Source organism: Elephas maximus, chromosome 23 (genome assembly GCF_024166365.1).
Source record: "Elephas maximus indicus isolate mEleMax1 chromosome 23, mEleMax1 primary haplotype, whole genome shotgun sequence".
NCBI classification, from domain to species: Eukaryota; Metazoa; Chordata; class Mammalia; order Proboscidea; family Elephantidae; genus Elephas; species Elephas maximus.
Genome location: NC_064841.1, coordinates 60,066,754 through 60,088,961, shown reverse-complemented (window position 1 = coordinate 60,088,961; position 22,208 = coordinate 60,066,754).

Here is a 22,208-nt window from a genome sequence, read left to right as displayed (position 1 = left end):
TCAGAGCAACCCTCAGTACAAAGTGGAACTGCCCCATAGGGTTTCCAAAAGCTGTATTCTTTACAGAAGCAGAGCACCATGTCTTTTCTCATCCTGAACAGCTGGTAAGTTTGAACTGTTGACATTACAGTTAGCATCTGAGCACTTAGTCATTGCGCCACCAGGGCTCCTAAATACCAGTAATACCTCTCCCACCCCCCAATTATTTCAAAGACTAAACACACCTCCTTCCTGTTGAAGATCACTGGAGCAGATGAGATTTAAGGTCTTTTTCCTTTCTGAAACTGATTCTCTGATTTGCTCTATATGGCTCAGCCAGTGACATTTCAGTTCTGTAAAAGCAGTCCGTGTCCATGGCAAAATCTTTTATGCACGTGACTGGAAAAAAGCTGAAACTTATGGGAAAATGTTCATGTTCACAGGTAGTCAAAATGGGAATTAAAAAATAAAGATATACAATTTCCCTCAAATCAATTAAACATAGATTTACAAAAATAACAATAAATAGTACAGGGTGTTATGAAATAGGCACTCTTATACATTTTACTTGCAGTGTGAAGATTTTAAAGCAATTTGGCCATATATATCCAGAGTCCTTCAGTTTATCTACAGCTTTAAGCCAAGTTATCTCATTTCTTTGGTTCCATCATGATCTGTTTCCATAAAGATTACAGCCAAGAAAAAGCTATGGTGTTCTACTCTGTAACACATAGGGTCTCCATGAGTCAGAATTGACTCAATGTCAATTTTTTTAATCTTAAAGAGATTTTTTAAAAATGTACAGAAAAAGAACTTATGTCTAAAGTGTACTTGATCAACAATAAGTGGTTAGATAGGATAATGGAAAAAATAACCTGGTATATGACTGTAAAAAGAAAGTATGTGTAAATATTATAAGAAATATACAAGGAACTATATGAAGAAAACTATAGAACTCTTATGACAAAGTACTTAAATGATGATTTCAATGAACCTTCTGGATGGGAAGACTCAATATTGTAAAGCTGCCCATTTTTTCCCAAGTTAATATGTACATATAATGCCACTCAAAATTCCAATGGCATGCTTTTTTTTTAACATGACTATTTCCAAAAATTATCTATATGAATATATGAGAATATTTTTAAGTTTTTAAAAAATTTTCATTCTGTTATTGTTATGTGTTGAGAATATACACAGCAAAACATACACCAAGTCAACAATTTCTACACATACCATTTAGCAATATTGATTACATTCTTCCAGTTGTGTATCCATGCTCACGCTCCTTTTCTGAGTTGTTTCTCCCCCATTAACATAAACTCACTGCCCCCTAAGGTTCCTATCTAATCTTTCGAATTGCTGTTATCAATTTGATCCCATATAGATAGTTCCTATAAGGGCATAATGCTCAAGGCAGACTTTTTTTACTAGTTAAGCTATTGTATGGTTTTAGGAAGAGTTGTTGGGGTGTTTTTGGTTTAAGTTTTAAAGATTATCTCAGAGCAATAGTTTCAGGGGTTCATCCAACCTTCATGACTCCAGAAAGTCTGGAGTCCCTGAGAATTTGGAAATTTGTTCTGCATTTTCCCTCTTTTGATCCAGATTCTTCTATGAAGTCTTTGATCAAAATGTTTAGTAATGGTAGCTAGGCACCATCGGGTTCCTCTCGTCTCATGGCAAAGGAGGCAGTTGTTCACGAAGGCCATTGGCCACACACTCCATCTCCTCCTCTTATTCCTTACTCTTCTTGTTCCTCTGTTGCTCCAGGTGAATAGAGACCAATTGTTGTGCCTTGGGTGGCTGCTTGCAAGCTTTTAAGACCCCAGGCACTATGCAACGAACTAGAAGGTAGAACAGAAGCAGTAAACATGTTTTTAGGTCAATTAACTAGAATGTCTCATGAAACTATGACCCTAAACCTCCAAACCAAGGAACCAAATCCCATGAAGTTTTTGGTTGTGCTTAAGCAGGCTCAGCAGCTACTTTTTTTTGTGTCATTGTTGTAAATATGTCTATCACACAACTTTTGTCAATTCAACTTTTTACGGTTGTACAACTTATTGACAGCACTTACAATAATCGGCTATGCAACCCTACCCTTAATCAATGTGGTATTTCCATCACTGTTAACCCTCCTCCCCATCTCCATCCTACCCCTAGTAACCACTAATAAACTTTGTTTTCTATACATTTGCCTTTTTTTGTCTTTTTATTAAAGTGAGGTTATACAATATTTGTCCTTTTGTGATTGACTTATTTCACTCAGGATAATGTTGTCTAGCTTCATCCATATTTTTAAGCTTTTTTAAAAAAGAAAGTAATGAGGGAAAATTTTCTCTATTAGATGTTAAAATATGTTCTATATTTATAATAAAACAGTATTGTTCCAGGGTCAAAATAGACACAAGTATAAAATAATACCCCAAAATAGATCAAAGTATGTATAAGAATTTACTATATGATAAAGGTGGTAGTTTAACTTTTTTTGAAGGATTAGGGGGATAAACTATTTAATAAATGGTTTTGGGTGTTAACTGGCTAAGCATTTCTTAAGAAACAAACAACAACTAAATGCTCCTTCATTCCGTGTACCTAATAAATTCCAGATGTAGTCAAGATTTTAAAGGAAGTAATATAAAACTAGAAGAAAATATGGATGAATATAATCTTTAAAAGGGGAATACCTTTCTGAGCATGATATCATAAGTAGAAGCCATAAAGAAAATGATTGAAAGGTTTGACTATATAAAAATCTAAAATGCCTATTCATTGAAACACTAAAAAAACCCCACAATATGACAAATAATGTCCTTAAAATACAGTTATTACAAATAAACAAGAAAAGGACAAGCATGATAATAAAAAAAATTAGTTTAAAAATTGAATAGGATAAGCAAACTGTGGTACATTCACACACTGGACTATTATTCAGTGATAAAAAAGAATGAGCTATAAAGCTCTGAAAAAATATGGGAGAACCTTAGATACTATTGCTAAGTGAAAGAAGCGAGTCTGAAAAAACTACATAGTGTATGATATCAACTATATGACATTCTGGAAAAGACAAAACTATAGAGGCAGTAGAAAAATAAGTAGTTGCCAAGGGTCCAGGGGTAAAGGTGGGGAAGAGATAATGAGGTGGAACACAGGGCACTTTAAGGGCAAAGGAACTATTCTGCATATACTGTATTGGTGGATACATGACATTATGCATTTGTCAAAACCCATAGAACTGGACAATACAAAGAGTAAGCCCTAATGTAAACTACAGGCTTTAGTTAATAATTATGTATCAATATTGGTTCATCAGTTGTAACAAATGTACCACACTAATGCAAGATGTTAAAAATAGGAGCAACAGTGTATGTGGGGAGGAGGGAGGGTTTATATGGGAACTCTCTGTATTTTTGTGTAATTTTTCTATAAAACTAAAGTGTTTCTAAAAATAAAGTCCATTAATAAAAAAATGGAATAGGAAATTTTTAAAAAGAGGTATAAATTGTTATTAAGCATATGAAAAAACGTTAACTCTAACTTGTGATGTGAGACAGAAAATAGGGAAAAACTCATGATAATAAGCTTTGCATGTTATTTTGGCAAACATATAAAATAATCTTAATATCCAGAATTGTTGAAGGTGTGTAGAAGTGCCCACTTTTATATTTTATTGCTGGATATATAAATTCATGCGGTTTTTCTGTAGATCAATTTGACAATGGGTAGTGAAAGCCTTACAAATCTGTATATTCTTACACAACATTAAAATTTTGTTTGTTGTTGTTGTTAGGTGCTGTCAAGTTTGTTTGACTCATAGTGACCCTATGTGCAATAGAATGAAATCCTACCCAGTCCTGCACCATGCCCACAATTGTTGTTATGCTTGAGCCCATTGTTGCAGCCACTGTGTCAATCCATCTCGTTGAGGGTCTTCCTCTTTTTTTGTTGACCCTGTACTTTCCAAAGCATGATGTCCTTCTCCAGGGACTGATCTCTCCTGACAACATGTCCAAAGTGTGTGAAACATAGTCTTGCCATCCTTGCTTTAGATTGAAGTACACCACACTGGTAATAGCATTTGTCTTTGTGTGGTTGGATTATGGGTGCTCTTATTTTTCTTTCTAAAATTTCCAATGTTCTAGAGTCAATGTGTTTAGAATTAAAAAATAAAACTCATTACATTATAAATAGTTGTTGTTATCAGGTGCCCTCGAGTTGATTCCGACTCATAGTGGCCCCATGTGTCAGAGTAGAACTGTCCCACAGGATTTTCTTGTCTGTAATCGATAGAGCCTGTTTAATGCCTACCCCTGTGCCTGGTCCTTATGGGCATTCAATAAATGTTTATTGAATTGAATTGTTCCCTGACTACCAAGATCACCCACCATTTTTTAATTATTTAGAATTATCCCTTCCTGGAAGGCATTTAAAAAGTGGTTCACACTGTACTTAATACCTGGGTACATACCAGTTGGATAATTCATTAATTAGGCTTTAAACTCTCTAGGAACTTATAGAGAATTAAGACATCTGGATAGCTGGAGAGTCCTGTTAGTGCAGTGGTTAAAGCGCTCACTGGTCTAAATCTGATTTTTTCAGTGAGAGAAAGAGTAAAGATTTATAGCCTTGGGAATCCTGTGGGGGAAATTCTTGATGACAGCTGGTGGAGTAGCTAGACCTTCTCTTGGCACCAAAGTCACAATTTAAAAGCTTTCGTAGATCTTCAAGTATTTCTAAATCACCTAAGTTTAGGCTCCTTAGTTTAGAAACTTGTATGTGTTTTTCTTATGTTAAAGTGTAAAGAATTTCCATACTAAGATTATTTTTGGGCTGTGCATGGTTTTATTATAATTTCCTAGGATGATAATCTAGACACAACTTTTTCTAAAGGGCTGGTTAACTTTTCTAAAATTAAATATGGAAGGAGTCACTGATCCCACACAATGGCATAAATTAAACTCTGGGCCCTAATTATTTTTCAGAAAGAGACTCCTCAGAAAGGGACTTTTTATTAATAGTTAGATCGTCTCACAAGGGCTGTTAGGGCAGTATATCTGTATTGACATATCTTTTCCCATGTCTGCGTGTGAGTATATTGTTGAGTATGGTTTGAAAAGGTAGTTGCTTTAATGGTCTAAAGTCCTGTGTGCTCTTGAGTTTATATTCTCATATGCTTAGAGATTTTTTTTCTTCAGCTCCAAAAGAAAACATGACACCACCTACTAGCACTCTCTAGTATTACATTATGATCAATTCTTCAAGTTTTGCTTACTTAGCAAACAACTTTTGAGCTCCATTTATAAGTCAAGCATAAATATTAGGGCTCTTAATTTGCAAGAGACATTTTGCCATGACCAAATTTTCAGCCTAGATGAGAAGACAGGCATTACCAACAAGTATTTGGGGCAAGTGAGTGCCAGAGGATCCTTAGTATATGGGTCATTTTAGCACTGGAGTCCCTGGGCGGCATAAGCGGTTAAATGCTGAGCTACTAGCCAAAAGGTTGGCAGTTTGAACCTATCCGGAGGCAATTAGGAAGACAGTCCCGGTGATCTGCTTCCAAGAGGTCACAGCCTTAAAAATCATGTGGAGCAGTTCTACTCTGCACACATAGGGTCGCCATGAATAGGAATGGATTCGATGGTGACCAACAATGACAACAACAACAATTCAGCATGGACTTTAGGGGGCAATACAGTACTCCAGACAAGGAGGCCAGCTAGGAGGCTGTTAAAAATAGCCTTAACAATTCAAACTTAAAATTCTCCTATTTAATTCAAAAGTAGTATTAAATTGTCTGTTTCTTAAACAGCTGGGGAAAAGCTATGATGTTTGACATGTGTTGTCAGGCCAAATGGGGATATCATACCAAAACTCTTCCATTTCAAACAAATGATCGTATTTGAGATTCTGACTATTCTTTCACAACATGAAGCCATCTTCTTATTGATGGTCATTGTTTCAATCATTCCTAGCTGCCTAATATCAACTCCTTAAGAATAAAAAATTGGCTGTTAGAGCTCAAATCGGCTATTTCTACTTTTTATTCTTCCTGAAAAGTGTAAGGTTATCTCATTGTACTTCTCTCACAAGTCAACAAAAATGAAAAAGAATCAGTCACAAATTATATACAAGTAATTCTAGCCAAAAGGCTGAGAAGAGGTCCATTATAAACTGGATCATCTGGACTTTGAATTAATGTAAGTTTCATTTGTTCTTATCATCCATATTGTATGGTCAGATTGTTAGCCCATTCAAACTTTCAGATGCCTTAAAAATTCTTGGTTTGAACAATAGATTGTAATATTTTTTTTCTCTCTTTCACTTATCAAAACCATAATAGGTAAATTTTCCAGGAGCAGAGCTTTCAGAAGAAAAATATTACTTAATTTCATCTTTAATGCTTCTTACCAATCTTTTAATTCTTCAGTTGAAGAATTCAGGAGACAAGGCACTTGTTCCTGGTTGATGGTACATTATAGTTTTAGGGTATTTCCTTGTTGATGGGTGTAAGTACAGTTTATTCATTTTAATTGTTCTATAGTATTTTGTTGTGTTACACCATAATCTACTTATTCCTTTTCCTGTTGTTAAGTATATAGCGTTTTTTGTGGTTGTGAAGAGCCATGTTGCTTGGTAGATTGTTCCTTTTACTATGCAAATTGTGCCTGTGTTGTTGTTAGGTGCCCTCCAGCGATTGATTGGGATGGGCTCACAGCAACCCCACGTGACAGAGTAGAACTGCCTCATAGATTTTTTTTTTTTAATTGTGCATTAGGTAAAAATTTACAGAGCAAATTAGTTTCTCATTTAATAGTTCGTGCATAAAGTGTTTCATGATGTTGGTTTCACTCCCCACAATGTGTCAGCGCTCTCCCCATTTCCGTCCTAGTTTCCCCGTTTCCTTTCATCTTGATTTTCTACCTTTTTTTTGCCTTCTCATCTTTGCTTTTGGGCAATTGTTGACCTTTTGATCTCATATAATTGATTGCTCTAAGGAGCATGTTCTTCTCAGGTGTTATTGTTTATTTTATGGGCCTGTCTATGGTTTGCTCATAGGCTTTTTTTAGACGATAGTTTTTATGGGGGCAAATTGCAAGATCTTTCCTTCCAAGGAGCTGCTAAGTGGGTTTGAACCATTTTTTCAGTTAGCAGCTGAGTGCTTAACCATTGAGCCATCAGGGATCCTCTTGCAGTGTAAGTTAAAAACCAAACCGAACCAAACCGTATAGGATAGAATAGAATTGCCCTACAGGGTTTCCAAGGAATGGCTGGTAGATTCGAACTGCTGACCTTTGGTTAACAGTAAGAATTTGGACTATAGAGCCAAGACTGCCTGGGTTTGAATCCAAGCTGTGGAATCTTGGAATAGTTACCAGAATCTTGGAGAAGTTACTTAATCTAGCTGTGTTTTAAATTTATTTCTCCGTAGGTATTAATTGTACCTCCACAGTCATTTCTCTCAGCACTTCTGAAGACATTACCTTCTGGCATTTACTGTTGCCGACAGGAGGGCTGTTGGAATTCCTTGGTTGATAATGTATCTTTTTTCCTATCATGTCTTTTTGAATTTCCTCTTTGTCCTTAATGTTATGTTTCATTATAATGTCTCTGTATGGAATTTTTTTTTTTTTTTTTAATTTCCTGCTTAACACTCAATATGCCTGAGAAACCAAGTCTTTCTTTAACTCTGGAAAACATTTCTGAGGTCTTAACAAAGAGGGCTGCAGTCACACACTTGGTTTCATTTTTACTCTGAGATGTTTTCCTGCCAGCACTCTGGATTTTATATTTTCTGTGAGGCCCTTTCTTACTTTGAGAATATTCTACTTGAAGATATGGGGATTAGAGATAGTTTCATTTTTGAACCAGCAAGTTCTAGTTCCTTTTTTAGTTCCTCTCTCTCTATCCATACCTTATGGTACACAGCTAAGAGGAACCAGTTGTCCCTTTTAACATTCTGCCTGGAAATCACCTTAGCCAGATTCAACAGTTCATTAGGTATGTTTTCAATCTACCACAGGTGAAAATTCTGCTAAACTTCCTGCCATTTTATAACAAGGGTATCCTTTCCTTCTAATTTTAATAATATTTTCCTCAAAACCCTCACTGACAACCTTTTTAAGGTTCATCAGGCTTTTACTAATAGTCTCTTCAAATTCCTCTGTTTCCATTTGGCTCTCCCTCACAAAGTCAATAACAGGTGGTCCCCAATTCACCATGTGGTTCCTTTCCCATGACTCTATCGTAAGTTGGTTCTGAAGTAAGTCGAACACCTCATTTTTTTTTTTTAGTTTTCTTTATGAATCCGATCTTTGTCTTTATTTGGCATGAGAATGATGGCATCAGCAAATTACATGCTGCAACATTGTATTTGGTACATATTACTAACAATAAGATGTTAAAAAAAAAAAGTATAGTTGTCCTAACTAGAATACTTGGTAGTAAGCCAGGGACTACCTGTATAACATCTCTAAAACGTGTTTTGTTACGGAGTATACTACTTCAGCGCCAAAACCTGTTACTATTGCTGCGTAACAAACTACCCACAAAACTCAGCAACTTAAAACAATACCTGTGTTAGTTACCTAGTGCTGCTATGACAGAAATACCACAAATAGGTGGCTTTAACAAACAAATTAATTTTATCACAGTTTAGGAGGCTAGATGTCTGAATTCAGGGTGCTAACTCTAGGGGAAGGCTTTCTCTCTCCGCGGGCTCTGGAGGAAAGTTCTTGTCTCTTTAGTTTGTTCCCTTGTGCCTTGGAGATCTCCATGTGGCTTGGCATCTATCTTCCCCCATCTCTGCTTGCTTTCTTGCTTGTTTAATCTCTTTTATATCTCAAAACAGACTGACTTAAGACACACCCTACACTAATCCTGTCTCAGTACCACAACAAAGACAACTCATTCCCAAATGGGTTTATAATTATAGGCATAGAGATTAGGATTTACAACACATGCTTTTGGGAAACATACTTCAATCCATACCAATGACCATTTAATGTTGCTCATGGTTTTGTGGAATAAGAATTTGTGAAGGCCTTGGGTAGGCAATTCTTGCTTGGGGTCTCTCATGAAGTTACAGTAAAATAATAGTTGGGGCTGCAGCCATCCGACGAGTAGACAGGGCTAGATGTCCAAGAGGCCCACTCGCACGGTGGCAGTGGATACTGGCTGTCAGGTGGGAGCTCAGAGATGATATGAAAATTCATTCAGGGACTAGACATCCAGGCCGGAACAACCCACCTACTCAGAGCTAGCCACTCCGTACACACATTTAAGACATAGACCCATCCTACTGCCGTCAAGTCGATTGCGACTTATAGCAACACTACAGGACAGAGTAGAACTGTCCCACAGAGTTTTCAAAAACTTATAAGTATTCTTTTCCTCTTTTTCACATGAATAAACCTGTTCCCATTGAACTCATTCCAATTCATGCTGACCCCGTGTTTTACAAAGTAGAACTGCTCCCTAAGGTTCTCTTGGCTGTAATCTTAAAGCAGATCACCGGGTCTTTCTTCCAAAGTACTGCTGGGTGTGTTCAAACCGCCAAACTTTACATTAGTAGCCGAGAAGAAACAGTTCGCGCTGCCCAGGGACGTCTTCACATGAATATTAGTATACTAATTACACTGTTCTGAACCTTGCTGTTTCTACTTAACAGTATGTTTCAGAGATATGCCATACTAGTACTTTTCTTATTACTATGTAGTATTCTGTGGTATGGATACACTTACATTTATTTACCCATTCCCTGATGATGGCCAAGGCCTGTGGGTTTTACACTGGTGGGCTGGATTGGGCTGAGTTTTACTAAGTGTAATTTATTGCCTGTGGCCACTCAGCTAGTCAGTCAGGGCAGAGTCCAGGAGCCTGGTTCAGGGCCAGTTTTAGCACTCTGAAAGGACACTTGAGGGGTCAGCACTCAAGTGGGGTATAAAAGGCTAGGGGTCTTGGCATGGAGTGAAACGATGTCTTGTTAAAGCCCCTGGGACATCCTGTCCTGGATGAGGCCTGGGCTTTCCCAGGCAAAAGTCACTTTAGGGCCCCTGTAAACACTGACAACCTGGCTGAAATGCAACAGTCTGAATTTAGGCCCCAGTGCTATGTCTTGAGGAGCCCAGATGGTGCATTGGTTAAGTGCTTGGCTGCTCACTAAAAGCTCAATTGTTCTAATGTTCAAGCCTCTTTGTGGGAGAAAGATGTGGCAGTCTGCTTCTGTAAAGATTACGGCCTTGGAAACCCTGTGGGGCAGTTCTACTCTGTCCTACAGGGTTGCTATGAGTTGCAATAGACTCAATGGCAATAGGTTGAGTCTATGTCTTAAATGTGTGTACAGGGTGGTTAGCTTTGAGTAGGTGGGTTGTTCCGGCCTGGATGTTCTGTCTCTGAGTGTCTGGTCACCCTTGATCTGCTTGAGGAGCCCAGCCCCCAAATTTTCATCAGTCCCACTGCGCTTTAGCTGTCAGGCCCCAGCTTTCCTGACTTTGCCTCGTTAACAGTCAGCCCACCCCAGGTGAGCCTTTAATAAGGTGGGTGGAGGGCTGCGTCTCTCCAGGGCAGCCTGGGTAACAGATGTGCCCACCCTGCCTGATGCTGTTGCCTGTGCTGGATGGGTCTGTATCTTCTTAGACATGCCTAGGAAAGACCCAAGTCTGACAGGCCAACGCTTGCCCCTTTCTCCATGGTCAGCATTTGTGGAGCTCTGGTAGAGAGTTTGTCTTAGATTCCAATCTTCTCACTCCCACTAGATCTGGGGAAGAACAATAAGCAGTTGCCAACACTGGGTGTTCACTGTGTAATATCCACTCATTTAAGAAGTCCTGGTAGTGCAATGGGCAAGCACTCAGCTGCTAACCAAAAGGTTGGTGGTTCGAACCCACCCAGATGCTCCATGGGAGAAAGACCTGAATATATGCTCCTGTAAAGATCACAGGCTAGAAAACCCTATGGGACAGTTCCACTCTGTCATATGAGGTCGCTATGAGTTGGAATCAACTCGACGGCACGCAAGAACAACATGACTCACTCTTGAGTACATGCTGAACAGGTCTGTGTACACAGTTCATCAAAAGGCATGTGCAAGATTGCTCATGGGAGAACTAGTTGTGCTAGCCCCAAACTGGAAACTACCCAAGTGTCCATCAACAGTAGAATGATACATTGTGTGGTATAAGCACACAAATGGAATACAGCAATTGAGAATGAATGAACACACTGCACTTGTGCACAAAAACATGGATGAACCTCACGAAGATGATGCAGAGCAAATGAGATAGAGAGCTGCCATTGACGTGACTCTGACTCATGGTGACCCATGTGCAACAGAAGGAAACACTGCCAGGACCTGCATCATCCTCATGGTCACTGGCATGTTTGAAACCATGGTGGCAGCCATACTGCCAATCCATCTCACCGAGGGTCTCCCTTGCCCTCACTGGCCCTCTACTTCACCAAACATGATGCCTTCCTCCAGTGGTTGATCCCTCCTGATGACATGTCCAAAGCAAGCAAGTCAAACAATATTCTGTTGTGATCTATAAGATTTTTATTGGCTAGTTTTCAGAACTAGCTCACCAGGTCTTTCTTCCCAGTTGGACTTAGTCTGGAAGATGCTGAAACTTGTCCACCATGGGTAGCCCTGCTGGTGTTTGAAATACTGGTGGCGTAGCTTCCAGCGTTACAGCAACGTACAAGCCACTACAGTACGACAAACAGACACATGGTCGAGAGCAAAAGAAGCCAGAGATGGGAGTGTATAAACTGTGTGATTCCATTTATATGAAGTTCAAAAATAAGCAAAGATGTTTCATATTGTTTGAAGGACTGTAAAGTTACCTTTGGTGGGGGAAGGGGGTCATGGTTGAAAGAGAACAGGAGAGGGGCTTCTGGGGCTGACAGCCATGCTGTTTCTTGATCTGGCTGCTGGTTATGTGGGTGTGCTTATTTTATGGGCAGTCACACAGCTTGAGTCATGCACTCCTCTGCGTGAATACTATACTTCAATAAAACATTTGGACCCTGTGTGCCAAGTCAACCCTAAGCCTGGAATCTTTCTCTCAAAGTCAACTCTATCCCAGGCTCCAGAAACAAACACTACTCTTTCCTTCTTTTGCAGTGAAAGTAGCCCAGGTCCAGGCCAGGGAATGGGTCTGCCGGGAGCCATGGTTGCTGGGGACGGCAGTTAGAGGGATGTCCTTGTTCACCGTTGTACCCATGATGCCCAGTGCACAACGGAGCACATAGTGATGCTCAAGGAATCTTTGTAGAAGGAAGGGAGGGAGGAAGAGAGGGAGGGAGGGAGGAAGGAAGGAAGGGAGCCAAAGAGGGAGAGAAAGAGGGAGAGAGGGAAAAAGGAAGAAAGGAAGGGAGGGGAGAGGGAGGAAGGAGTAAAGGAAGGAGGGAGGGAGGGGAGCGCAGCTGCAGCAGAGGGAGCAGAATGCAGATTCCCACTCTTGCAAATCGCCTTTGGTCCCATCCAGCACAAGCAGAGCTCTTCGAGCATTTGGAATTGGGTGCCTCGGTCAGCGAGGGCTGCCACACAGAGTTCCATCCTGGAGGCCAACTGGCAGTGTTTTGTCCTGTCTGCGACCTAAAAATCCATTCCTATATTCATCTGTAAAACCTTAGTGGAGTCCTTACCCTGCGCCCACAAGGCGCAGTCGCCGCCAGTGAGGCCGTGCAGGTGGCAAAGGCACTGAGTAGATGGCTGTCCCTGGCCATGCTCCTGCCTACATGACCCTGCCAGCTCCCCGCCCTTCCCTCCCTGCCCGGAGCAGAGACCGCCTGAGGAAAGGTCGCTTCGCTGCAGAGGTGGGTGTGGTGAAGGAGGGGGCAGATGAAAGGAGGGTGGGGATTGAAGAAGTCCAGGGTCCTTCCTGAGGGAAACACTTGGAAGAACACAGAGGCCTTGACTGGAGAGAAAATAAAAGGGGAAAAGCCACCTTGGTTTGTCTTTGCTGATGCAGAGAACAGACGACTGATGTGAGCAGCCTCCTTTAGTTCTTTACTTCTTTCATCTGCTGCAAGGGCACCTGGCCCACCAGGAGCCTTTTGCTTGTATAAGCCTGGTTGCACTTTTTTTTTCTTAAAGGCATATATCCATTCCTGTGTCCTAGGGAGAATCTGGTTCAGTCTCTTAAAATATCCAGAACACAGTCTAATGTGAAGGTTGAGGAACTGGTAGTCCTCTGCAGTGTGGTTTAAGGGACGTGGGCAGATCTATGCCACCTAAAGACACACCCTACTGATACCCAAAATGCCACCATTGCAATGAATTTCACTGTGTTAGGGATTGTCCTCTCCCTCCTGTTTTCTAATGTCAATGCCCCCCTTAAATGGACAACCCAAGGTGACAATGACTGTCAAAGCTCTCTGTGGGGGGCAGGGGAGAGGGTAAGAATGTTTTAGGGTGGGAAAGACAGAGGCTATGATGGTTTTAGAGGCAGTAGTGGTTCAGTGGTAGAATTCTCCCGTTCCATGCAAAAAAAAAAAAAAAATTTTTTTATGCAGGAGACCAGGGTTTGATTCCCGGCCAAGTCACCTCGTGCACGGCCACCACCTGTCTGTCAGTGGAGGCTTTCATGTTGCTATGAAGCTGAACAGGATCACCAGAACTTCCAGACAAAGATGGGCTAGGAAGAAAGGCCTGGCAATTTACTCCCCAAAATCAGCTGACGAAACCCCTATGGGTCACAATGTCCTACGCTCAACCGATCATGGGGATGGCACAGACTTTTGTTCCATTGTGCATGCGGCACCATGAGTCAGGGGCCCACTTGACAGTGGTTTTGCTTACGGACAATTCTGAACACCAGCAACTTGATATCCCAGGTGAGTTTAACAGGCTAGTGCAGTAGTTCTCAAAGTGTGGTCACTAGACCAACAGCACCAGCATCACTTGGGAGCTTATTAGAAGAGCCAATTCTTGGGCTCCACCCAGACTCACTGAATCAAAAAAGCAAGGTAGGGCCCAGCAATCTGCTTGAACAAGTCCTTCAGGTGATTCTGAGATGGACTGTTTGAGAACCTCTAAGGTAACGGCCATTTTCGTAACTAGCTCCCCTTTACCACCAACGTTCTCTCTCCTTGGAAGAAGTTGTGTTGGATTGAAGGTCCTGGAGCTCTTGACCCCTAGCCCAGGCTGGTGAAGCCCTGTCACCCATGACTGTGAGAATTTAGGTTCTGGAAACACACTGGGGTAAGATTACATTCCTGGCCCTGCCACTGAACAGCTGTGGGAACTGGGCATGTTCTTACACCTCTCTGACCTTCTGTTTTCTCATCTGTAAAACGGGACTCACAATGGAGCTTGCCTGACCAGGGTTGTCACGGAGATCCTAGTGCTGTACACACAGGAAGTACTCAGTAGATGGGCCTAGTAGTTATCAGTCATGCAACTTCACCTAACTTGAAGGAATTAGACCAACTCTTTTTTTTTTAATAATTTTTATTGAGCTTTAAGTGAACATTTACAAATCAAGTCAGTCTGTCACATATAAGCTTATATACACCTTACTCCACACTCCCACTTACTCTCCCCCTAATGAGTCAGCCCTTCCAGTCTCTCCTTTCGTGACTAGACCGACTCTTAATGAGATAAGCCTGTAAGCTTGTAATGGTGGGAAGGGCAAGACTGTACTGTATTTCTTCAGGCTCAGTTGCTACCATCATGTGACTCTGAAAATTGTGGAAAGAACAGGCAACTGTTAAGATATTTTATGAACAAGGCAATAAAGCTTTTGTTGTTGTTCGCTGCATGGAGTCGAACGGCTCCCAGGATTGTTTCCAGTGTCCACCACACTGATCTCCCAGCATCCTGACAGGAAGGTGGCAAGTTATTCTAATCATTGTAGTTGTTGTTAGCTGCTGTGGGGTAGCCTCAACTCATGGCAACCCCGACTCGAGGTGACCCCACACACAATGGAATGAGAAACACTGCCCAGTCCTTCGCCATCACCATGATTGGTTGTAGATCAGACAGTTGTGATCCATAGGGTTTTCCTTGGCTGATTTTTGGAAGTGGATCACCAGGCCTTTCTTCTTAGTCTGTCTTAGTCTGAAACGTGTTCAGCATCATTGCAACACAGAAACCACCACTAACAGATGGGTGGTGGCTGCCTGTGAAGTGCACTGGCGAGGAATGGAACCTGGGTCTCCTGCATAAAAAAAAAAAAAAAAAAAAAAATTCCTGCATAGAAGGTGACAATTCTACCACTGAACTGTCACTGTCTCATATAAAGCTTTTAAGGCTAGTTAACTATTAATGCCCTGTTTTCAAGGGGGTATTTATTATACAGCAAAGGAAATGGTGGGGGCTAGCCTGGCATTAGAAATTCAAGCTGGATTCAGAAGAGGACTTGGAATGAGAGATATCATTGCTGATGTCAAATGGATCTTGGCTGAAAGCAGAGAATACCAGAATGATGTTTACCTGTGTTTTATTGATTATGCAAAGGTATTTGACTGTGTGGGTCATAAAAAATTATGGACAGCATTGTGAAGAACGGGAATTCCAGAACACTTAATTGTGCTCATGAGGAACCTGTGCATAGACCAAGAGGCAGTTGTCCCAACAGAACAAGGGAATGCTGTGTGGTTTAAAGTCAGAAAAGGTGGGTGTTAGAGTTGTATCCATTCACCATACCTGTCCAATCTGTATGCTGAGCAAATAATCCAAGAACCTGGCATATATTAAAAAGAATGTGGCATCAGGACTGGAGGAAGACTCATCAGCAATCTGCGATATGCAGATGACATAACCTTGCTTGCTGAAAGCAAAGAGGCCTTGAAGCACTTACTGATGAAAGTCAAAGCTATAGCCTTCAGTATGAATTACACCTCAACATAAAGAAAACAAAAATCCTCACCCCTGGACAAATAAGCAACATCCTGATAAGTGGAGAGAAGTTTGAAGTTGTCAAGGATTTCATTTTACTTGGATTCACAATCAACACCCATGGAAGCAAAAAACAAACAAACAAAAAAACCCCACTGCCGTTGAGTCAATTGCGACTCATAGCAACCCTATAGGACAGAGTAGAACTGCCCTGTAGAGTTTCCAAGGAGTGCCTAGGTGGATTCGAACTGCCGACCTTCTGGTTACCACCCATCTCACTCAACCACTACACCACCAGGGTTTCCCATGGAAGCAGCAGTCAAGAAATCAAATGACATGTTGCACTGGACAAGTCTGCTGCAAAAGACCTCTTTAGAGTGTTGAAAAGCAAAGATGTCACTTTGAGGATTAAGGTTTGTCTGACCCAAGCCATGATATTTTCTATTGCCTCATATGAATGCAAAAGCTGTACAGTGATTAAGGAAGACTGAAGAAGAATTAACACATCTGAATTATGGTGTTGGCGAAGAATATTCTATATACCATGGACTGCCAGAAGAATGAACAAGTCTGTTTTTGAAGAAGTACAGCCAGTATGCTCCTTGGATACAAGGATGGCGAGACTTCATCTCACAGATTTTGGACATGTTTTCAGAAAGGACCAGTTCCTTGGAGAAGGACATCAGTGAAAAAAAGGAAGACTCTCAATGAGATGGACTGACACTGAGGCTGCAACAATGGGCTCAAACATAACAACGATTGTGAGGGTGGTACAGGACCAGGCTGTATTTCATTCTGTTGTACGTGGGGTTGCTATGAGTTGGAACCAACTTGACAGCACCTAGCAACAACAGCCTGCCACTTCCGTATTTGTAGGCCCCACCAATCTCAGTGAGCCGATATTCTACAGATTTTTTCAGTAAACCTACCGTTCAGTAAATGAATGAATATAACCAGGTGGCAAGCTTACAGATAGAGCTGCCTCCCAGCCCCTCCTTAACTACTCACAAATTACTTTTTTTAATTTTATAATTTTATTTTGTTGTTGAGAATATACACAGCAAAACATACAGCAATTTAACAGTTTGTAAATATACCATTTAGCGACATTAATTACATTCTTTGAGTTGTGTAGCCATTCTCACACTCCTTTCTGAGTTGTTCCTCCCTCATTAACATAAATTCACTGTCCCCTAAGGGGGCCCTGGTGGCGCAGTGGTTAAAACACTGGGTTGCTAACCAAAAGGTCAGCGCTTTGAGTGGGAATGGACTTGACCGCAGTGGGTTCGGTTCTTTTTTTTTTTTGGTTTAAGATTCCTATCTAACCTTTCTAGTTGCTGTTGTCAATTTGATCCATACAGATAGCTCTTAAGAGAGCATAGCAATGCTCAAGGCAGACATTTTTCACTAATTAAGCTAACTATTACCCACAAATGATTTACGGTCATTCAGCTTTCACTTATAAAACCGACAGTACTTCAGCTGATAAATATTGATATATGTGAAATTCAGCAGTTGTAGGATAAAAGCTGCAGGCGCCGTGGCGACATCTGGCCGCCTTGGAAAGACGTCATCTGCCACCCTTAACCTTGTGGAATGCTGACTGAGTTAGGCGTAATAAAGAGTGTTTAAGGTCCACAGGAAGATGGCAATAGGATTAGACTCAACCAGTTGATTCCACAGCTGGTGTAGATTAAGGGTAGAAACATTTGGAATCAAACTCTTGAAGAAATACCCTGCAATGCGATCCTCATTTAACATGTTTTTGCAACAAGGGATGACAATCAAACCAAGAAACCAAACCAGTTGCCATCGCATCGATTCCAACTTATCGGGACCCCATGTGTGTCAGAGCAGAACTGTGCTCCACAGGGTATTCAATGGCTGATTTGTCGGAAAGTAGATCTCCAGGTCTCTCTTCCAAGGTGCCTCTGGGTGGTCTGAAACTGGTTGTGCATCGCAGCCACCTATGGAATTTGTTAAAATACAGAATTCTGGTCCTCATCCTAACCCCAAGTCAAAATTTTTGAAGAGAGGTGCCAATTTGACCAGAAATCCACATTGTTGGCATACTTGATGGGTGAGTCCAGTGCAGCACCGAACTCGGGAGCCTAGGCACAAAGCACTCTGTGCGGTGTCTCCTCCAGGGCCTTGTGCCTGCCCCGTGCCCCTCCTGCAGTCTGGCTGCTGGCCCCACTGACACAGGGCAATCAGGGCACATGCTTAGGGACCATGAGTGCTTAGTCAGTCCCTCTGTGATCTGTGGTGTCATTGCCCAACCTGTGCTCCAGGCTCCCTGCCTGGAGACACAGAGACTATTGCTTTGTACAAGTTATTGGGAAAGACTGAGTCATCTCAAGAACTTTGAAACTTGCAGGCCAAAGGTAATGCCCAGTTCTCTCACTGCACCTGTCGTCACAGAAAACGTTCTCCTGTGAGGAAACCAGGGCCACAGCTTTTGCAGACCACCTGTAAGGGAAAAATCCCAGCCAGCTTCACAGCCACCATGGTGTCCTCAATTATAAAAGTCCCTGGGTCGTGCAAACATTTAACGTGCTTGGCTGCTAACCAAAAGGTTGGGGGTTCAAGTTCACTCAGAGGTGCCTTGGAAGAAAGGCCTGGCAATCTACTTCTGAGAAAGCAGCAATTGAAAGCTCTATGGAGCTCACTAAATTATATACGGGGTGGGGGAAGGCGGGAGTGGAGGGCAAATAATTAGCATGGTGAGCTTAGGAAAAGACCTTGGCTGGGGGCAGGGTGTGGTTGGCAAACAAACATAGAAGGCACAAGTTTTTTGTGTAAAAATACGGTATATAACATTACAACACAAACAGCAGTTAGAAAAATAAAAGGCTGCAGCTGTTGATACTATATAAGCATGGATAAACACTCATGGGAATATTTTCTTGCTTCAAAGATTTCGGGGCATGGTTTTGTGGGCCTCTGCAGTCAATTGGCCTAATATTGTTTTTTAGAATTTCTGCTCTACTTCCTACTTCAGGGAGTAGTGCCTGGGGTCTTATAAACTTGTGGGCAGCTACTGAAGATACTACAATTGGTCTTTATTTACCGGGAACAATAGAGGAAGAAGGAGGGTCAGGAGTCAGAGAAAGAAATGGGCTGCAGGTCTAATTGCCTCCATGAATTACTACCTCCTCTGCCCTGAGACCAGAAGAACAGGATGGTGCCTGGCTACCATTACTGAACGTTTTGATCCAGGACTCAGTGGACAGATCTTGATCTAAAAGAAGAAAAAGGTGGAACAGAATTTCAAATTCTTGTAGAAACCAGACTTCCTGGACCCATTGTGACTGGGGGAGCCCCTGATTCTACTGCCTTGAACCGAAACTATCCCATGAAGTCATCTTTAAACTTAATAAGTTTGGCTCAACTAGTAAAGAATATTCACCCTGAGCAGTGCTCTGTTTTAAAAAATTGTATGAAATCAGATTAACAACAGTAACTCTAAAACACAGAGGAGAAGTTAGGGGACAGATGGTCTAACTTAGTGGTGGTGAAACAGTGGGGGTAGAGTTAGAAAGAATGGTGACACAGTCAGAAGTAGGTTACCATTGCCAATGAACTATACATGTTAAATTGTTGAATGAGTATATCTTTTATTTCGTATATTTTCACGCACACACGCGCACACACACACACACAAGCCTACGGAACACAGTTCTACTCTGCCACACATAGGGTTGCCATGAGTCAGAGTTGCCTCGATGGCAGCTGGTACTGGTAGTACGTTAAAGAATTAAGAAATGCTAAAATAAGGTTTATACTGGCTATACTTAGTCAGCACTCACCATCTAGTTCTCTGTACTTCTAGTATGCCACTCTGCCCCACAGAGGCTGAAAAGCTGAAAATCATCCTTTCCAGGCTCCCTTACCCAACCCGGTCCAGGCACCCTTGCAGCTGAGTATGAATCAGGTTATATTCTTTTTTTTTTTTTTATATTCTATACCTTTTTTTAATATTCTATTTTTTTAAAATATTCTATACCTGCTTGCTCCTGATTTGGAAGACGAAAGTAAGGCAGTGGTCCCCTTCTCTTCGTGTTCTGGTTGTTCTGTTCCTAGTACTCTAGTTTCCCTGCCCCTTTATGTTCTCATCATTGTTCGAGAGTAATTGTTGACCTTTTGATTCTCATATAGATAGTTTTTAAAGAAGCATCTTACTCATGAATAATATCCTTTATTCTGTGTTGTTGTTTTTGTTAGGTGCCATCAAGTCAGTTCCGACTCATTGCGACCCTATGCACAACAGAATGAAACACTGACCGGCCCTGCACCATCCTCACAATTGGTGCTATGCTTGAGTCCATTCTTGCAGCCACTGTGTTAATCCATCTCATTGAGGGTCATCCTCTTTTTCACTGACCTTCTGCTTTACCAAGTATGATGTCATTCTCCAGGGACTGATCCCTCCGGATAACATGTCCAAAGTATGTGAGACATAATCTCACCATCCATACTTCCAAGGAGCGTTCTGGTGGTACTTCTTCTGAGACAGATTTGTTCATTCTTTTGGCAGCTCTTGGTATATTCAATGTTCTTCGCCAATACCACTATTCAAATATATCAATTCTTCTTCAGTCTACCTTATTCATTGTTCACCTTTCACATGCATATGAGGCAATTGAAAATACCATGGCTTGGGTCAGGCGCACCTTAGTCTTCAAGGTGACATCTTTGCTCGTCAACACTTTGAAGAGGTCCTTTGCAGCAGATTTGCCCAATGCGATGTGTCTTTTGATTTCTTGACTGCTGCTTCCATGGCTGTTGATTGTGGATCCAAATAAAACGAAATTCTTGACAACATCAATCGTTTCTCCATTTCTCATGATGTTGTTTATTGGTCCAGTTGTGAGGATTTTTGTTTTCTTTATGTTAAGGTGTAATCCATACTGAAGGCTGTGGTCTTTGACCTTCATCAGTAAGTGCTTCAAGTCCTCTTCACTCTCGGCAAGCAAGGTTGTGCTATCTGCATAATGCAGGTTGTTAATGAGTCTTCCTCCAATCCTGATGTCCCGTTCTTCCTCATATAGTCCAGCTTCTCAGATTATTTGCTCAGCATACAAATTGAATAGACGCGATGAAAGGATACAACCCTGACACACATCTTTCCTGACTTTAAACCATGCAGTGTCCCCTGGTTCTGTTTGAATGACTGCCTCTTGATCCATGTACAGATTCCTCATGAGCACAATTAAGCATTCTGGGATTCCCATTCTTTGCAATGTTATCCATAATTTGTTATGATCCACACAGTTGAATGCCTTAGCATAGTCAATAATACACAGGTAAGCATCTTTCTGATATACTCTGCTTTCAGCCAGTATCCATCTGATATCAGCAATGATATCCCTGGTTCCACATCCTCTTCTAAATCCAGCTTGAAATTCTGGCAGTTCCCTGTCAATGTATTGCTGCAGCCGCTTTTGAATGGTCTTCAGCAAAATTTTACTTGCATGTGGTATTAATGATATTTTTCAGTAATTTCCACATTCAGTTGGATCACCTTTCTTTGGAATAGGCGTAAATATTGATTTCTTCCTGTTGGTTGGCCAGGTAGCTGTCTTCCGTATTTCTTGCCATAGATGAGTGAGCACTTCCAGTGCTGCATCACTGCATCAGTTTGACGAAACATCTTAATTGGTATTCCATCAATTCCTGGAGCCTTGTTTTTCGCCAATGCTTTCAGTGCAGCTTGGACTTCTTTCTTCAGGACCCTCGGTTCCTGATCATATGTTACCTCCTGAAATGGTTGAACTTCTACCAATTCTTTTTGTTATAGTGACTCTGTGTATTCCTTCCATTGCCTTTTGTTGCTTCCTGCGTCGTTTAATATTTCCCCCCACAGAATCCTTTAATGTTGCAACTTGAGGCTTGAATTTTTTCTTCAGTTCTTTCAGCTTGAGAAACACTGAGCGTGTTCTTCTCTTTTCCTTTTATGTGTCCAGGCCTTTGCACATGTCATCATAACACTTTACTTTGTCTTCTCAAGCCACCCTTTGAAATCTTCTGTTCAGCTCTTTTACTTCATCCTTTTGCTTTAGCTACTCGATGTTCAAGAGCAAGTTTCAGAGTCTCTTCTGACATCCATTTAGGTCTTTTTTTCTCTCCTGTCTTTTTGATGACCTCTTGCTTTCTTCATATATGATGTCCTTCCACAACTCATCTGATCTTTGGTCATTAGTGTTCAACGTGTCAAATCTATTCTTGAGATGCTCTCTAAATTCAGGTGGGATATACTTAAGGTTGTACTTTGGCTCTTGTGGACTTGTTCTAATTTTCTTCAGTTCCAACTTTAACTTACATATGAGTACTTGATAGTCTGATCCACAGTTGGCCCCTGGCCTTGTTCCAGCTGATGATACTG